Source organism: Cervus canadensis, chromosome 10, assembly GCF_019320065.1.
Source record: "Cervus canadensis isolate Bull #8, Minnesota chromosome 10, ASM1932006v1, whole genome shotgun sequence".
Taxonomy (NCBI): Eukaryota; Metazoa; Chordata; class Mammalia; order Artiodactyla; family Cervidae; genus Cervus; species Cervus canadensis.
Genome location: NC_057395.1, coordinates 39529448 through 39548781, shown reverse-complemented (window position 1 = coordinate 39548781; position 19334 = coordinate 39529448). Strand labels below are relative to the sequence as shown.

Sequence of the window (19334 nt, the reverse complement as noted above, 5' to 3'; positions counted from 1 at the left end):
ATAAGGGCAGAGGTGGCAATTGTGTTGGAAAGAGGGGCAGGCCAGGGGACACTCCTTTGATGCAGATTAAGTGTTTCCTGTCTGGCCTGGGGGAGAATGAGGAAGTATATGGACTGTCCAAAGCCCTCCACAAGGCTCCTTTTCGTGCCACCCTGGAGAGAACAATTTCCACAATCCTGGGTTCTGGCCCTGGAGAGACATGCTGGCAGAGCAGGAGTTAATGCCTCCTGGTCTGCCCTCCTATGAGGCCAGAATGTTCCACTCCAGACTGAGGCAGGCAGCTTGGGGGAAAACTGCCTATCACCCAATGAATCAGCCATCACATTGAATCCAGCACCTTCAAAGCCTGAGATCAAGGCCAAGGCTGGGGCTGCAGAGAGTAGTGAGGAGGGAGGGGGAAGCAGGTTGCTAAGAGAGAAGCCTACTTCTCTCTGCCTGAGTGACAGGAAGGGTGATACTGATGACTGGGGTGGGTTGATGACATGCTTGGCACTCTCTGGAATGAGAAGCTGAGGGGAGGGCTTGGCCTGTCCTTCTGTGTCCCCATGGGGACGAGGGATTGCTGCTCCGCAAGGCCAAGCCCCCAGGTCTCAGGCTGCACTTCCAGGGTGCACAGACAGCCCCTCTTCTGCTCTCCCCACCTCGCTGCCCTCCTCCAGCTCTGACCTCGTCCCAGATCTCCCCCCGCCACCGTTCCCAGTGAGGTCAGGTTGGAGCTGAGGCGCTTCCAGGACTCCGCCCTGCTCAGTGCCCCCAGCTCCAGTCGCTGTCAGAGCTGGTTGCCCCTTCCCAGCCACATGGAAACCACGTCCCCCGGAAGCTAGGCACCCGCTCTCAGGGGGCTAGCCTATCCCACTTGCCTGAAGCGGGAGCCAGTTCTGTGGTGCCGTCATGCTCTGATGCTCCCCTGAGAACCAGGCTGAGGACAGTCTCCAGATGAGAACACGAACAAATTCATGTTTCCCTTTCTTCCTCTTGTTCTGTCTAGTTCCCCTCACTCATCTCCTCCCAAGAGCACTCCTGAAATAAATATAATAAATAAATAATCTCTTAATTAAGATTGATTCTTTCATCTTAATTAACTAATTGAATTCATTAATGTCTTGATTAAGTTAAAATAAATCTCTTAAATAAGAATCTTAAGTAAGAACCTCTAGAGCTTCCCTGGTGGTCCAGTCGTTAAGAATCCATCTTGCAAAGCAAGGAACACCTCTTCAATCCCTGGTCCTGGAAGATTCCATATGCCTCGGGGCCACAACTATTGAGCCTATTCTGTGAAACCTGCCAACTACTGAGCCCAGCGCAGCAACAACTGACGCCCATGCACCCTAGAGCCAGTTCTCCACAACAAGAGAAGCCACCGCAAGGATCAGCCTGCACACCGCAACTAGGGAGTAGCCCCCACTCTCTGCGACTACAGAAAGCCCACGCATAGCAACAAAGACCCAGCACAGCAAGAAATAGTAATAAAAGCTATTTTGAAAAACTCTCTATTGCAGACTCTGTTCTAGGGGCCCCACCCTATGAAAGCCTCTTGTTATTCATAATGAGCATCAGCCACAATTTATTGCCTCGAACAATTCAGCTTTACCCAGTACCTGAGTGAGTGAGTGAGTGCAATCACTCAGTTGGGTCCGACTCTTTGTGACCCCATGGACTGTATAGTCCATGGAATTCTCTAGGCCAGAATACTGGAGTGGGTAGCCTTTCCCTTCTCCAGGGAATCTTCCCAACCCAGGAATCCAACCCAGGTCTCCCACATTGCAAGCAGATTCTTTAACAGCTGAGCCACAAGGGAAGCTCAAGAATACTGGAACGGTACCCTTCTCCAGTGGATCTTCCCCACCAAGGAATTGAACCGGGATCTCCTGCATTGCAGGTGGATTCTTTACCAACTGAGCTATCAGGGAAGCCCACACAGTACCTAGTACCTTGTAATACATCCCTTCCTTTTGAAACTGAGTATTCGATTCTGTGGTTTGCACAAACCACTTTGACCAATACAATGATTCACACCAAAAATAGTTGCAGCAATAAACACTCAAGGGAGTGAGAGTCTGGCATCCTTAGGGGTGAGATTGGTCATCCTCTCTGGTTGAGTTTGAAAGCAATGAAGATCCTATTAGTAGTAAAGGATGATATGGTGAGGACTATTCATTTCTTGATTTCAGTTTTTAAAATAATATAATGAGAACCCATGAGTTTGGTACTCATCCCAAGAGCTAAACTATTATCAGTAACTTAGGTCTACCATGCTCTCCTCTTCCATGCAGTGCACATGCCTCCCTCAAGAGCTCACAATTATCTGAGGGTTTTATCACATTTGTTGATGCCTAAATAAGATATTGTTTTGTTTTATCTGCTTTTGATCTTAGTGAAAAGAGTAGCCTTTTGATACTTGCTTTTCCACTCAAATTATCATTATGAAGATTAGCCATGTGTGGTACAAAAAGGAATATCATTTTCATTTTTACTGCTGGATAGATAGTATTCCATGTGCGATACACCACAGACTATCCATTCTGTGGTCAATGGGTGTATGAATTGTTCCTTTTTTCCTTCTCTCTTACAGACAGTGTTACTGGCAACTAGTTTGTTCTCTACATCTGTGAGTCTGTTTCTTTTCTGTTATATTCACTCATTTATTGTATTTTTTTAGATCCAACCTATCAGTGGTACCATACAATATTGCCCTTCTCCGTCTGACTTATTTCACTTAGCCTAATGCCTTCCAAGTCCATCTATGTTGCTGCAAAAGGCGAAATTTCATTCTTTTTTTATGGCTGAGATGTGATATATATGCCACATCTATAAAGTTCTATTTTCTTTACCCATTCATGTGTTGATAGATTCCTATGTTGCTTCCCCATCTTTGCAATTGTAAATAATGCTGCTATGAACACTGGGATGTATGTATCTTTTTTAATTAGTGTTGTTTTTTTGGGGGGGATATATACCAAGGAGAGGAATTCCTGGTTCATGTGGAATTCCAGTTTTAGTTTTTTGAGAAACCTTCATACTGTGTTCCACAGTGACTGTACCAATTTACATTCTCATCAACAGTGTACAAGGATTCTCTTTTCTCCACATCTTCACCAACATTTTTTCTTTATGTTTTTTTTTGATGATAGACACTCTGACAGATTTGAGATGATATCTCATCGTGGTTTTGATTTGCATTTCCCTGATTGATTAGCGATATTGAGCATCTTTTCATGTGCCTGTTGGTCATCTGCATCTCCTCTTTGGAATTCAGGTCTTCTGCCCATTTTTCAAGTGGGATGTTTGACTTTTGTTTTTGATGTCAGTTTGTATGAGCTGTTTACACATGTTGAATATTAGTCCCTTGCCGATCAAATCATTTGCAAATATTTTCTCCAATTCAGTAAGTTGTCTTCAATTTGTCAATGGTTTCTTGTGCTATGCAAAAGCTTTTATGTTTCATTAGGTCCCATTTGTTTATTTTTGCTTTTATTTCCTTTAGTCTAGGAGGTGGATCAAAAAAAAAATATTGCTGCAATTTACATCAAAGAGTGCTCTACCTATGTTTTCCTCTAGGAGTTTTATAGTATGCTGGCTTACAGTTAGAAGTTTAATCCATTTTGAGTGTATTTTGGTATATGGTGTTAGAGAATGTTCTGATTTCATTGTTTTATATGTGGCTGTCCAGTTTTCCTAGCACCACTTACTGAACAGACTGTCTTTTCTCCATTGTATAGTCTTGCCTCCTTTGTTGTAGATTAATTGACCTTTCGTGTGTGGGTTCACTTCTGGGCTCTCTATCTTGTTCTGTTTATCTATTGTGTCTGTTTTTGTGGCAGTACCATAACAGTTCTTGACTTTTAAACAATATAAAGTTCTTTCTGAAGATACCTAGTTAACATACTTTCTCTTAAAAACTGCATTATCAACCTATTTTCAAATTAAATTATTTGAGAGTTCTTTGTCAGTGTTTTTGTACACAATCAACAGCTTTCAAATCATCATCAATTACTATAGCATTTTACTCATGAGAAATGACATATATATTTACATTTCAACTGACTGATAGAATTTCAACATATAAAGCAAAAGAAGTACATTTTCACTGAAGTACATCTTAAATAACACTTCCATTTGAAATTGAATATTCAGATAATAATCAATCTGAGCAATGTGGCTACTATTGTTAGGTTGACAAGATGTGATAGAAATATACACAGTGGGTCACACACAAGTTCAAGGATGTCAGAAACGATGTTGACGTAGGTTGAAGATGATTGTTTCAGGGTAGTGGCATTTGGGGTAATTAAAAAAAGTTTTTTAGTACTTTCTGCATTAACTTTTATGAGGAACATATGTCTTTTAATGATCATTTATTTAAGAATCTTTCCATAATCATGATATCAAGAATTATTCACACTTAACCACAAAGAGTATTTTCATGTTACACTGCAATGCCAACGAAATATAGCATAAGACTAAAGCTGCGCTTGGCATAAAGATTTGACTCAGTAAGATCTTTCTTAATAGCAGGCAGTCGCATGACTGTTTTCATCTTATTGACATATAATTGAGACACAGTAATGAATGCAGTATCAATTTTAAATACATATATCCCATAGAATCTCCACCCAGATCAAGAATAGAGTGAGTCCAGCCTTGCAGAAGACTGTCTTGTGGCTCCTGACAGTTAGTACCACTTCCATGGGTGACCTCTACCTGGCCTCTCCCACTCTATTGGTTAGTTGTGCCAGTTTTTAACTTCCTATAGTTGGAATAATATAGTATAGCCTCTTGCATCTGATTTCTTTTGGTCAAAATTATCGAGGTTCACCTCTGTGGTTATACTGCCCATACATTGTTCCCTTTTTTATTGCTGTGTAATATTTCATTGTATGGACACATCACAGTGTATTTCCCCTTCTACTGCTGCTGGACTTCTGAGTTGTTTCCAGAGTGGATGATCATGAAGACAGCTGCTGTGAACACGTTCACGCACGCCTTCTGGTAGACAGAAGCACTCATTTCCATTGGGCACATATTCAGGAGGAGAACTGCTGGTCATGGGTACATGTATGTTTAGTTGTAGGAAATACTGTGGGAGATTTCCAAAGTCGTCGTACCAGTTAACACTTGCACCAACAATGTAAGGTTGTCCTGGCTTTTCCTCATCCTTGACTTTAAGATATATAAAGTTTTGGGACTTCCCTGGCAGTCGGTTGGTTAAGACTCTGCATTCCCAATGCAGAGGGCATGGGCTTCAACCCCTGGCTGGGGAACAGAAATCCCACATGCTGCAGAGCAAAGAGAGCCTAGCCAAGTCAATAAAACTTAAACTTTTCATAAAAGTACGTATGATTTTGAAAAGACTGAAAAATAAGTTTATCATTTTTAAATTTGAGGGGTATACGTGTATAGAAAGTAAAAGATATCTGATTGCTTGTATATTTGATCTTAAAAAAATTTATTAGAGCTAGTTGATTTACAGTCTTATATTAGTTTTGATCTGAATAAAATAAAAATAATACCTCTAAATTCTGTCTTATATTAGAGTTAAAATACATTCAATTAAAATTTTGAACTAAATTTTATTTTATTATTTCTTTTGAAGGGAGAAAAAGACTGATAATACCAAGAATTGAAAAACATAGGAAATTTTTGTGACAGTGGGTATTGGCAGTGGTGTACTGGTAACTGGCTCACTAGAAAAGAAAGAGTGATTTGTAGAATTTGCCAATATTTGTGTGATAAATACTTTTACTATGGCTGACTCTCACACATTGTTGATAGGAGTGTAAATTGCTACAACCACTTTATAAAACAATTTGATGATATCTGTAAAAGTTGAATGTATACAAATGCTGAGAAACAGCAATCCCAATCCTAGGTATGTGTACCAAAATATTTATATTTTCAGGTCATCAAAAACTGAAAATCTAGAATGAATAAATCGTTGTATATCCATGCAATGGAATACTATACAGCAATAGAAACGAATAAGCTGCTATTACACATAACAACATGAATGAATCTCACACACACAAAAGCATATATACTGTATAATTCTAATTATAAAAAGTTCAAACACAAGCAAAACTACTGTGGGAGGTCAGAAGTCAGGGTAGTGGTTGCTTTGGGAAGGACAGAGAAGGTAGTGATCAGGAACATCTTCCCTGGATGGTTTCTGTACGGACCGAATGTTTGTGCTCCCCCAAATGTATGTTCAGTTCAGTGTTTATGTGTTAAAATGTATGTGTTGAAACCCTAACCCCTAATATGATGATATCATTACCAAGTCGAAGCTCATCTGCTCATCACATGACAGGTGTCCCAAAGAGCCATCTTCCCCGAGTTAGAATTCAGGCTTCTTTTATACTGAAAGGGTAGGGAATGTGGCTGGTTGTCACAAGCGTCTAGGTGCTGACCAGACTCCAGAGGGAATGTGATATCCTTTGGTCTTGTCCACTCTAGGTCTCGTCACCATACTCCTATAAATCTCCAAAAGAGAAAAATCATCTCTATATGAATGAAAATTGCTGTATCTTTAAGAGTCCAGCCTGGGAGTCAGAGCCCTGAGCAGGAGCTATGATGTGGGTTTCAGGCTGTAGGCAGCATCGCTTTGCATGGCGCAGAGCCAGCAGGAGTAAGCCCAGGAAACACAGCACAAAGGTTCGGGCTAAAGCAATAGCTCCAGTATGGAGTCAGGCTTGTTCTCTGTTACATCATGAGGTGGGGCTTGGGGGAGATCCGTGCGTGGGTTTAGATGAGATCATGATGTGAGGCCCCCATAATGGGATTGGTGTTTTATGAGAAGAAACCAAAAACTTTCTCTCTCCATCGTTCTCTCCCTCTCTCTCCCTTCGTCCCTCCCCACCACGTGTACACACAGCAAAGAGGTGACTTTCTGCAAGCCAGGAAGCCAGGAAGAAGGCTCTCACCAAGAGCTGAATCTGCCAGCACCTTGATCTTGGACGTCCCACCCTCCAGAGATGTTAGAAATAAATGCCTGAAGTTTGAACCTCCCTGTGTATGGTATTTTGTTATAACCTGAAGAGACTAAAACAGTTATGTTTGCACAGATGTGTTCAAGTTAAAATGGTGCATCAATGAGCAATTTTATTAAACTAATAGATTATTTGCACACCCAAAACTATAAAATTTTAACATCATTATCAGAATAACCAGCTTTTTCAATGTCTCTTAATTCATAGATAAATCTTACTGTGTTTATAAATGAAACAAATTATACCTTGGCCAGTTAAACACATGAAGACAATTTTGCCAAGAGCAATTTAGGCTCATAGTAGAGCAATTCATTTACATACTTAAGAGTAGCCTTTCAAGCAAACAGAATATTTTCCAAATCCCCAGATACTAATTTTTAACCAACTAGCTCTAAATCCAATTGGATCAAAGACAGTTTCTGGCTGGAAACAGTGTGGTACCCTCTCAGAAGGAGAAAAAGTTAAACACATATTTAAAGACAAAAATATTCACCATTAAGATGAAATCTCTAACTCATCTCCTCTTACATGCCCTTCCCCCCAAACCCTTCTATTTTCTCATCCTGACAAAAATGTACTTTTATTTACTGTGGGTATACTATCTCTTGGTCCTTCTCTTCCTTTGCTTTGCTTTGCTTTATGAAATAATGGCACAGCACTTTTTATTTCTCGTTCCAAGTGAATCAAGAGAATCAGTGGAATTGGAGTATTTCTCAGTTTAACTGACATCTAGAATCACCCAGGCAGTCATCTAGTTAGTTCTGTTTGGAAAGTTACTGGCTGTGCCTTCTTATTTAAATCACCTTACTTAGTCCACGTCAAGCGAGGGGAGAAGTTCCTATCTCCACAGCCTTAGATTTTCTCACATTTTAAATAAAATCCTTGGGTTATTGCCATCAACTACTCCCACATCTTTCTTCTCTAACCATTTCCTGATTTCTGCATGGTGAAGTTAGGCGAAGCTTCATAGCTCACAACACACACACACACACACACACACACACATACACACACACACACACACAGTGTTTCTTATGGGCCTGCTTCCCAAACACTCTGAAGAGGAACCCCTTGGTTAAAAACAAAAACGAAAACAAAAACCAACTTGCCACATCCAGTCTGATATTGTGTAAATTCACAAAGTGTCCACTAGATAGCACTATAACATCACCTCTGTCGCCAAATTCCCCAAGGGAAACTCCCTCTTCCTATTCAACCCACTCACATGCTTTCATCTGGTTATTTCTTATACTAAGCACCTAAGAAGCATTCATTAGCATCCATGAATAAAGATGTAAGTAGCACACCTATCTATCTATGCCCCTCGTCTCGCACCCTTAGCCCTAGGGAAAGATAACTCTCACAATGCAGGCATTCTTTCCCTCAAGATGTGTGCAACTGACAGCAGATGTATTATTAGTGAATTATTGATTTGACTGTGCTGTATCCCTATCAGTGCTTCAGGAAAAGTTGAAAGGTTGAGTCCTGTCTTGGGTCATCATCCAAACAAAGAATTTGTCAACCATGGCAGTCCTATCTCAGGACTAGGCCAGATTCTATCTAGACTTAGTTCGGTTCATCACCAAGGTCCCTTCCTCCCTCCTACACCACCCTTCACCCCAGGTCCAGCTCTTATTGTTTTCTCTCACCAAGAAAATCACAACCATTCTCTCATTAGCCCACTCAAAAAACCAGATGACTAATGACTAATGCAATTGCTTTATCTTAGAAAAAGAAAAATGAATAACTCTTTGTAATGAGTTACTGAATTTAAACCTACCCTTGTTCTCTCCAGGCCTGAGTCAAAAAAGTTACTCTTTGTAACTCTTATTTTTTATTAAGGAAGGCCAGTACCTTGGCCAACTGATGTGAAAGGCCGACTCATTGGATAAGACCCTGATGAGGACAGGAGATTGAGGGCAGGAGAAGGGACACCGGAGGATGAGATAGTTGATGGTGTCACCAACTCAACGTGATTGCATTTTATGAACAAACACAATGTTGCTTCTTATTGCACATTTTAAAATAAAACCTGATGTATCTAAATATAAACATTCAAGATAGTGGCTGTGAAGGAAGGGTGCATCTTTTTAAACCAGACTGCCTTGATCCAATCTTGGGTTTGCAAGTTACTGAACCTCTGGGCATCAGTTCACTTAGCTGTTAAAAGAGAAAAATAAGAGTTCTACTCCAGAGCATTGTCATGAAAAATTTGTCATTGTTGTTATTTAATTGCTAAGTTGTGTCTGACTGTTTGAGACCCTATGGACCATGAAAAATTTGTCATTGTTGTTGTACAATTGCTAAGTTGTGTCTGACTGTTTGAGACCCTATGGACTATAGCCCTCCAGGCTCCTCTGTCCATGGGATTTCCCAGGCAAGAGTACTGGAGTGGGTTGCCTTTTCCTTCTCCAGGCGATTTTCCTAACCCAAGGATCGAAACTTGGTCTCCTGAATTGCAGGCAGATACTTGACTGCTGAGCCACCAGGGAAGTCTTCATGGAGAATAGAAGAGTTAGTCTATTTATGTGGTGTTCTGCAAAATGTGGGTGGTCAGGTGACCCAGGCTTAGCCAATCAGAGCCATTTCTTTGGGATTTATAGGTATTTGTCTCTTTTCCTCAGAAATAACTACATCTGCATGATATGAAAAGACTGGCTGAGACGTGGGACCTGGGGACCCTTTGCTGCAATGCTTACATCTGGACAAATGTTCCTGGAGCAACAAAAATACAAAGAAACTATAAGGCATGAGAAATGAGTGTGCACACGCAGTTATGGCAAATTATGGAAAAGATATAAAAAGGCCAGAAACCCAACTGCAACTTCTAAAGAGCTGGGAACAAAAGTGGGGTCAGGAACAAAAGCAGGGTATTCCACATGCCGCCTGCACTCAACAGCATCTAGGGGAGGGCACATCACTCAAGCCACCCCTCTGGCCCAAACCCTGGACACAGCCCTAAATTCACCCCATATATGGCACCATCTTGCCTTCCCCGCTCAGGGAGCCAGCAAGGGAAATTTATTTGTTTTCATTTCCCCTTGCTACAATAGGTGAAGTCACTCAGTCGTGTCCGACTCTTTGCGACCCCATGGACTGTAGCCTACTAGGCTCCTCTGTCCATGGGATCTTCCAGGCAAGAGTACTGGAGTGGGGTGCCATTTCCTTCTCCAAGGGATTGCTGCAATAGAAGCCCCAGTAAAGTCCTTCCTGAATTTCTTGTCTGGTCTCTTATTTTTTATTAAGGAAGGCCAGTACTTTGGCCAACTGATGTGAAAGGCCGACTCATTGGATAAGACCCTGATGAGGACACGAGATTGAGGGCGGAAGAAGGGGACACCGGAGGGTGAGGTGGTTGGATGGCATCACCAACTCAATGGATGTGAGTTGGATGTGAGCAAACTGCAGGAGATAGTGAAGGATACAGAGGCCTGTCGTGCTGCAATTCATGGGGCCGAAGAGTCAGACACGACTTAGGGACTGACCCACAAGGAAGGCCAAGAACCCTGGTCGGTAACCGTAAGACAAGAGCGCTTTGGGCCATGTGGTTTCCTGAGATGGACGAAGCCTGTCTGAAGTAGAAACTGTAATGAGAAAGGGAGAGAACGTTTGAGTTACTGAATTTAAACCTACCCTTGTTCTCTCCAGGCCTGAGTCAAAAAAACACCTACTCTGTGCCAGGCCCAATTCTAAACACTTGACAAGAGTCAGCTCAGCAATCCCAACACTCCAGAAGGGTACGGCCTGGGTACTCCACGTTAGACATAAGAAGACTCACCCAGAGTCGCAGAGGGCAGGAGCTAGGATTCAGCTTGGCAGTCGGGTTTCAGAGTTGGCCCCCACATTTAGGTCCTTGTGTGGGACCAGCCTGTGCACGGGGACTCTGGAGCAACATCCTGGTTCTACATGCGACATGCTAATAACACACTTTCCCATCAGATGTGACGACCGAACGTGTCTCCACACATGGCCAAATGTCCCTGGAGGGAAGGGACAAATTGCCCTAGTCAAGAACCACTGCGGTCGCTCGGCTGCCTGAGAACTCATTTTGAATCGCTCTGAGTCACCAGATCCTGTGTTAGCCATACACTCAGAGTCCCCCAATCTGTGTGTCAGGTATGAACAGCCCAACGTCCCTCTAACCTGGGCCACCCGCCACGCGTTGCCACCAAGGCCCTGTGCTGTCTAAGCCCTCACGTCACCTACCAATCTGGGTCTCCAAAGACTTGATGTCACCCACGGCCCCGTCACTGAGGTCTGTGTAGCCCATTTCCTAGTGGTGCCCGTGCCCTCTGTCAACCCACCAGGGCTTCAGGGAGTCAGGGCCACAGAGCTCTTCACAAAGACAAGGCCCGAAATACACGTGGAGTCAGGGAGACCAAAACACAGAGGCACCACATAAGGCAAGGCGGGCAGAGGAGCCCCAGAAGCGGAGAGACTCCCAGAGACAGGGACGCAGAGAAGCCTGACCCCACGGGGCCACATCTGGGTGCACTTCCTGGGTCACTGGAGACCTATCAAGGCCCTCCCCCGCTCACCTCTGGATTAGACTTAGGGGTGGAGAAGCTCGAGTTCTGAGGGTAAGGAGCTTAGACCCAGCGTGACAGCTAATCACCTGCACAAGGCCTCTGTCTTGGTCACTGAGCCCTGAGCAGCCCCCACCTCGCGCAGACACTCCTCTACTCCTCCCATCAGGTGCTCAGTTGACAAGGTAGCACCCCTAATATGTCTCAGCCCAGAGGGGCAGAGGCAAGGTGTCAGCCCCTCCCCGCCTGCCTTCCTGCTCTGCCACCAGAATATCTGGAGGAGACGCTCACCAGCATCCAGAATGCTGGGGTGGGGTGGGCATGGACAGAGAGCCTGATTTCCTCTTGGACTGTGCAAGCGAGGACCTGGCTGAGACCACAGAAACGTCCTTCCCTGAGTTGAGAGACATGATGGGAAGCGGATGGGCCCTGCTGCTCTGGATCTCTCAGTCCTCAGGGCCCCTGAACATGACCACGATGGGAAGAACAGGCCTATGTTTGGAAGCAATAAAAGACTTGAAAGCAGCCCCACTCCACTCCCATCCTGTCTGGCCTGGTTGCCATGGTGATGCCCCAGTTGCTCCAGAGGCGGCTGCTGGTCCTTGAAGTGGGAGTGGTGGGGCTGTGGATCCTGAGCTGAAGAGGGCTGGGGTGAGAGGTCAGCACTGTCTGGGAACATTCCTGGCTCTGGTGGGGGCTGACAGCACAAGGCTCCTCTCCTTGCCTGCTTCTCTCGGCTCACACTCCGTCTCTACCCACTCCCCTCACCCTCCAGCACCCACTTCTGCTGCTGCTGCCTAAAAGGTGCCATCCTGCATTCTGAACCCACCCAGATCTCAACTCCAGGAGTGAGGTTCTGGTGTGATGGCGGATCACAGGGCCCAGGCATACAGGATGCAGTGAGGAGCTCAAGCGTGTTGCCCCAGGTAAGGGCTCAGCGAGACAAGTGGAGAGAATGTGGGGGTGAGGTGGGGGTGAAGGTTCGGCATAAAGCTTCTGGAAACAGTCCAGGCAAGACATCATCAGTAGGGCTCAGACATGCTCTCAGCATGGGGTGTCTCACGGGCCAGGACCCAAACATCCTCAGGGCTCAGGTGCGGATCTCTGCTCACGTCTCCCTTCAGTGATAATTTATTATTAAGAACTATTGTTGAAGTACCAAAATTCAGCTGGGCAACTTTTTGAATGTGTGGATTCAAAGGGCTTTCAAGTCATTTCCATTCCTAGAGGCTTCTCCTAACCTTTCTGAGGTTGAGTTTTCTTACCTATAAAATGAGAATCATAGTTTCTAGCCTGTAGAATCACTGTGAGGATTAAATGAGAAAATAAATATAAAGTTAACAGAGCCCTGAACAAATAATTGCTTTTTTAAAAGGGTGTTTAGAAACAGGAGAGATGGTATGGGAAGGAGCGCCAGTAATTACAGACAGCCCAGCCAGACAACTGGCCGATGTCACCGCTCCTGGAGGCAGGAGCTACTAAGGGATCAATTCTTCTTCTCCTGAAGGAAGACCAGGGCACACAGGGAGAAGGTGATGTGGTGAACATTCCAGAAGGGAGAGAAAATGCCACCAGGCTCACCATGAAAATGCGGAAAATCTGTGACTTCTTTGCACTGTGATTGAAGCAGTAAAAGAAACTTATTCTCTAATAATACATTAATAATGACAAGGAAAAATAAAATCTCCTTTAAAAAAATGAGATATAATTAACATATAACACTGTGTACATTTAAGGGGACCACATATTAATTTGATTCATCTATGTATTGCAATGTGATAGCCACTGTAGCATTAGCTAATGCCTCTCTTGTTTTACATAATCATTATTATTACAGGAACAAATAAGATCTAGTTTCTTAGCAAGTTTTTAAAACACAGTTTTGTCCTTTTTAAAGTAAAACTCTAATTCAGTGGTTCTCAAACTTTTTCATCTTAGGAACCTTTACACTTAAAAGTAATGGAGGACCTCCACTGTATAGCCCCTTAAAGGTGCATGGCACAGAAGGTAAAGAATCTGCCTGCAGTGAAAGAAACCCAGGTTCAGTCCCTGGGTCTGGAAGATCCCCTGGAGGAGGAGCATGGCAACCCACTTCCGTATTCTTGCCTAGAGAATCCCATGGACAGATAAGCCTGGAGGGCTACAGTCCACTGGGTCGCAAAGCGTCAGACATGACTAATGATTAATGAACACTTTCTGTCAGTGTCTAGCACAGGGAAATCTGCTTAATGGTATGTGGCAGCCTGGATGGGAGGGGGTTGAGCTGCTGGGAGTTGTGGGGTGCTGCTAGCAGATGGAGACCCACCCACTGGGGCCGCCAGACCCCACCCACTTGGGGCCTGGTGTCACTCCCCGTCATGTCACAGCTCCCTGTGATGTCATCATTGATAGGCACATCATGGCTTTGTTCCTCCTCCCAGTCTGAAAGGGTTACTCAGACAGAACCCAGGGAAGTGAAGTCAGACAGGAGCCTTATCCAGGCTCCAGGTCAGCGAGCTGGGTGGGCTGGACTGGGAGGAGGGGGTGGTGTCTCAGGATTCTCCCCTGAGTGGATAGCCATTTTTGGTGTTGGCTGCTCCACTTATCGGAGAAGGCAATGGGACCCCACTCCAGTACCTTTGCCTGGAAAATCCCTTGGACGGAGGAGCCTGGGAGGCTGCAGTCCATGGGGTGGCTAAGAGTCAGACATGACTGAGCGACTTCACTTTCACTTTTTTGGAGAAGGGAATGGCAACCCACTCCAGCGTGCTTGTCTGGAGAATTCCAGGGACGGGGGAGCCTGGTAGGCTGCCGTCTATGGGGTCGCACAGGGTCGGACATGACCGGAGTGACTTAGCAGCAGCAGCAGCAGCTCCACTTATAGGCACTCCTCCCAATCCAAGGAGGCTCTGGGTTCAGTGGGGGCAGGGGCAGTGGGAGAAATCTCTCATCCCTCAACAGGACGGCTCTGGGTGTCAGCCTCGAGAACAGGACTAGCCTCCTGCTCCTCAGAGGGAGGCCCGATCCGGTGGAATAGGGGCCTTACCTCCATCCCTTGAGAAAGCAGCGAGGCAGAGACGGCCTGATGGAGCGACATAGTCAGACCCGCTCTGACCGTCAGACACATCAACTTGCTGATGGTCTGTGTTCACAGCCTGACATCCACACTCTCGCAGGCTAGTAGCCATTCATTCTCACAGCCAAGCCCTTGACCACACATGGGCCTCAGAGACATGGTGTCTCACACCAGCACGTGACATAGGCTCACGTTCCAATATAGGAAAGCAGGAGATCCTTTCCTCTCAGGGCTGAGTTCCTAGAAGTCAGCACAGTTCCCAGCACAGGGTAGATGTACATTCACACGTGGTGAGTCCGTGGACATTCACTCACACAGGTCATGTGACCTGGGGTGGGGAGGGACTGGAGGAAAGGTCATCAGTCTCCATCCCACATCAGGACAGGGCGAGAGCATCAAGGAAGAATCGCTGCTGCTTCCAGCACCACCCCTGGCCCAGCTTCTGTGATGGGCACTCCTCAGACAATGCCCGTCACTGAAGGGACTTGGGTCAACAGGGCCACCACTCCCCCCACTCCAGATTCCTTTCCAATGAATTGGTACTCAGAGCGCTGGATGTTAGGAACCTCAGAGATCTAGATGTGAGGTGCTCTGGGCATTTAGGGCCTCTGGATGCTGGGAACTCTAGGTTTCAGGTTCGCTGTGGTGTTCAGAGCTCTGGCACGCTTAGTGTTGGGAATCCTGGATTTAGAGAGCTCTAAGGTATTTAGAAATCTGAACACCGAATGCTCTGGACATCAGGGCTGTATCCCAGACAGGCCAAAGTCAATGTTTCCAATCTCTCCTTCTAATTTTACCCGCAGCTGTTGAGATCCAGCCTGGGCCCCTGCTCTGATTCCTGTAATTAGCTCATGCTGCCCCCCTGGACCAGCCCCAGAGTAAGCACAGCAGGATGGCCTGAAGGGCACCTGGAGCCCCAGAGGCAGCTCTTGTTTCTGGAACCAACCTAGATCCCTCCCTTGCATAGGGACAGGATAGGGAAGGTGCTAGGCACTGACCACTAGGCTTTCAAGGGAGGAAGAACCTGAGAGCAGAGCCCAGGTGGGTTTCTGCAGCTCCTGAGGCTGGGGCCTCAAGCCTGGTCAGGCCAGGCTGTACCTCAAAGCAATGGCCACACTGCCCCCACTTCTTCGCAGGGTCTCCCCGCACCCCTCCACCAAGTGCCAGTGCCGCCAGCTCCTACAGTGCCTTCCAGAAGTGCCTACCCTGGCCTGATCCCTCATCCCACCAGACACGACCTGAGCACACTCTGGGCCACCCGACAGAGGCCTTGCTTCTTCGGGCTGATGATGACACATGAAACCAGTCAGCACCAGGGCATCCGACGTGGACCCAGGCCTCCCAGGAAATAGCACTGCAATGGGAGGCTCCTGAGACATGCCTCAGACCACAGTGGGTGGGGCCCGGCCGCTGCCTGTCCTCTTGTTGCCCTGCCCAGGAAGAAGCCAACCAGCGAGATGTCTGACCCCATTGGTCCTCCCCTCTGTCCTCTGGCCTGATCCCCATCTCTCCCCACGATGGCTCAGGCTGGCCACTCCCTTCCCATCCTGTGGGCCAGTGGTCTAGGGTGGGGAGCTCACGGTGGGGGTAAAGCCATCTCGGCTCTGACCTGGGCTAGCCCAAAACCTGCCTCCCTTGGGGCCTTATTCTGTTTGGAAGAAAACAGCCACTTTAGTCTCTGATTCTTGGAGACAGGCGAGTTTTCAAACCAGAATCTTCCTCCTAAGCTTTTCCTCAGGACTCACCTCATTGTGCATCTGCTTGAAGCCCTTTCTAGATCAAAATGGGCAAGATGCACAGACCTGTTAGTCTCTGTATGTATGCAAATGTACTGTGTGTGATGTCATCATCTAGCAAAATCCATGTGGGCAACATCTCCAACTTTCCCAAATCTTCAGGGAAAATCTATTTCCCTCACCCTATGAGCTAAAGTGTCAGACTGTCTCCCTGTCCCGGGATTGATCCCAAATGCACCTTCTCCCTGACTCAGGACTGAGTCCTGAGCACTCCTCCCCTTCGAGTCTTCCAACCCCAGCCCACTCCCAACCCCCACTTCATGTGGAGCCCTTAGAGTGGGGCAGCCACGTTGGTCCCAGAAGCGTCACTGACACTCAGGGCTCTCTTCTCAGGGATCCCCAGCCCCAGTCTATTCCTTCAAGGGGAGTGGAGGCCATTGTCCCACCCTCCTATTCTTCCTTGTCCCCACTCCACTCCATGGAGGATCTTCCAGCAGCCTCCATCCTGTCTTCCCTGTGTGGTGGCCCTTTATGACAAGCCCCAGATACGGGGAGGGAGGGAGGGAGGGAGAGACCAGAAGGAGAATTTGTGTCCCAGCAGGAGAGGCAGAGGGAGGGAGGCTTGGATCACAGGGGCCCAGTCCCCAGAGTTGGGCCCACACACACACTGAGACCCAGGGCTGCTTCAGTGCACAGTCACTCCCCCCAGACACACATCCATCTAGACAAATCCACAAGGGCAGGGGGCATGGGAGCCACAGACTGCTCAGGAAGAGGACACACACCCGTGAGACACCTGCAGTTCGTTCACAGAATACAAATCATAAACAAGCTGCAGAATACAAATCACAAACCTACAAGGCTGGGGACAGAGGTAAAAATAATCTTGCTGATGAGAAGAACGTCTCCAAATCTTCCTGGTTCTGACCAAGCCTCTAAAGCGAATAGGCTGTAAGTTCTGAGTGTTTGAGCCCTGGAGAAGCCTGGTGGAATGGACTGGCGCTCCTTGGCAGGAAGTGTCTGTGTCTGATACCTGCTATCTCGCGCAGAGCCTCTGTAAGTTAATAACGAGGAATCTCACTTGTCAACTGATCTTGTTTGAGTTTGGCATGTGTGAATCAGCTTCTTGGAGGCTGACTATCCCCTGGGAACAAAGGAAACTGGTTTCCTGGGCAAACAACAGTGAGGACAGACTCAGGGTGCAGAGAAGAGACTGGTCCGCTTCCTGAGCACACGCTGGGGTGACAATAGTCCCCTGACAGCCAGTACTAACTGGTCCTTCTCCTTGAAAGCTGGTGGCCTCAAGACAAGCAAATGTGGGAGCTGCTTTCCACCAACTGCCAAGCTTTGCTGCTCAGAGGCAGCCTGGAGCAATGTGTTTTGTTTCTTCTGTAGGAGAGGAAACTGAGGCTCAGCAAAGCTCTCTTTGGCAAAGTCTCCTTTAGCTAGGATTGGAACCCCCACATGCCTCCCCAGGGCGAGAACAGAGGGCCCAGGTTGGTATCTGCAGCCCTTGTAATACAACAATTCCTGTGCGTGCTAAGTCATTTCAGTAGTGTCCGACTCTTTGTGACCCTATGGACTGTAGCCCACCAGGTTGCTCTGTCCGTGGGACTCTCTAGGCAAAAATACTAGAGTGGATTGCCATGCCCTCTTCCAGGGGATCTTCCCAGCCCAAGGATAGAACTCCAGGCAGTGTAGGTGTGACCAAACCAGTGAGAGGGTCCGTGGAGAAAGGACCCCCAAGCCCTCCAGTTCCAAGGAGTAGGACCCAGGCCTTACCCAGCCATGCCCACAGCCCCCAGCAGCGCTGATCCAAAGGGGATGAAATTTGTTCAGTCTTCTCTTTTGGGGGAAGGCAGGCACAGAAGGCCGGGGCCTAGAAGGCTAACTCCAGCCCCAGTCCCCCAACTGCCCCAGGCCTTTCTGGCTTCATTCCAGCCTAGCCCCAGGGGACCACATCTGCTTCCTCCAAGGGCCCCAGCTGGAGGGCAGAGAGGATGGGGCGGAGCAGGGAGCTCCCTTGCGGAGCCCACTCCCTGTGGTTCATGGGGCTCAATCCTTGGAAAGCTTGGAGCAACTTGTAAATTTATTCCCTGGGAGGAGGAGCCTGAGGGTGGCGACGAGAATGGGGTAGGGGGGTGGCAGGGGTGGGCAGGGCAGCCAGGGAAGCTGCTGGGAGAGGAGAGGGACTTGGCTAGGTTCCCAAACCTTCTTCACTCTCCAAACTTTCTCCAAACTCTTGCCCCTGCCCGAAACCAAACCACAACAAGCTCAGGAGGAGCTACAGGCAGCGCCGCGGGGCGGGCAGACTCGCGGCCGCACAGAGCCTCAAGGGGCTGATGGAACTTTCCCTTTAAGAAAGTCACCTGGGCTCAGGGCGCGGCTGCTGCTGGGAAGCGGGCCAGGGGAAGGGGGCGCTGCGGCCCGAGCCTCTCTCTATCCTGCGGTCGGTCTGGGTGTTTGGTGGCTCCACGGGGCTGAGCCTCAGGAAGAGCGAGAGAGCGAGCGAGCGAGTGTGTGTGTGGGATCGAGGATGCACGCGGGCATCTGTGGATGAGTGTGGGGACACGCGTGGGGATGTCTGTCTCACCAGAAGGGTTGGGTACGTGCGTTCGTCTGGGTGTCACCGTGGTCACCAAGGAGCTGCAGCAGGCGGGCGAAATGACTGTGGCGGGGGGCGGTGCGGGCGCGGGGCGGGCGGGCGGCTGCTCCTGGAGGCGGGGCGCTGCGTGCAATCGACAGTTGGGCCCCCTGCGGCGGGCGCAGAGCACTCTGGGTAGCGCGGGAACCAGAGCGTCCATTTGAGTCGCCGTTTGAGGCGCCAGTTGGGTCTTCGTGCTCGGGGCCTACAGCACCCGGAACCTCCAGGCGGCCTGCCTCCCTATCTGCCCGCTGAGTCGCCGGTCGGGTGAGGGTTCCTGCGCGCCCAAAGGTCCTGGGAAGCCCTGCTAGGGAGTCTGGGTGCCCTCGGACCCTTGTCTGTGGCTCCTGGCTTTGAGAAGGGGTACGGCCGCGGTGTTCTCCGGCG

At 47.7% G+C, this 19334-nt stretch overlaps 1 long non-coding RNA gene across 1 annotated transcript; it reads right to left on the bottom strand.

Moving 5' to 3' along the window:
- Nucleotides 1-883: 883 nt before the first annotated feature.
- Nucleotides 884-18983, bottom strand: LOC122448091. Its single transcript, XR_006271497.1, has 4 exons — nucleotides 18897-18983; nucleotides 17158-17357; nucleotides 10765-10966; nucleotides 884-1020 (listed from the first exon to the last, which is right to left on the bottom strand). It is a non-coding gene; the product is annotated as an uncharacterized LOC122448091 (long non-coding RNA).
- Between the last annotated feature and the right edge of the window lie 351 nt (nucleotides 18984-19334).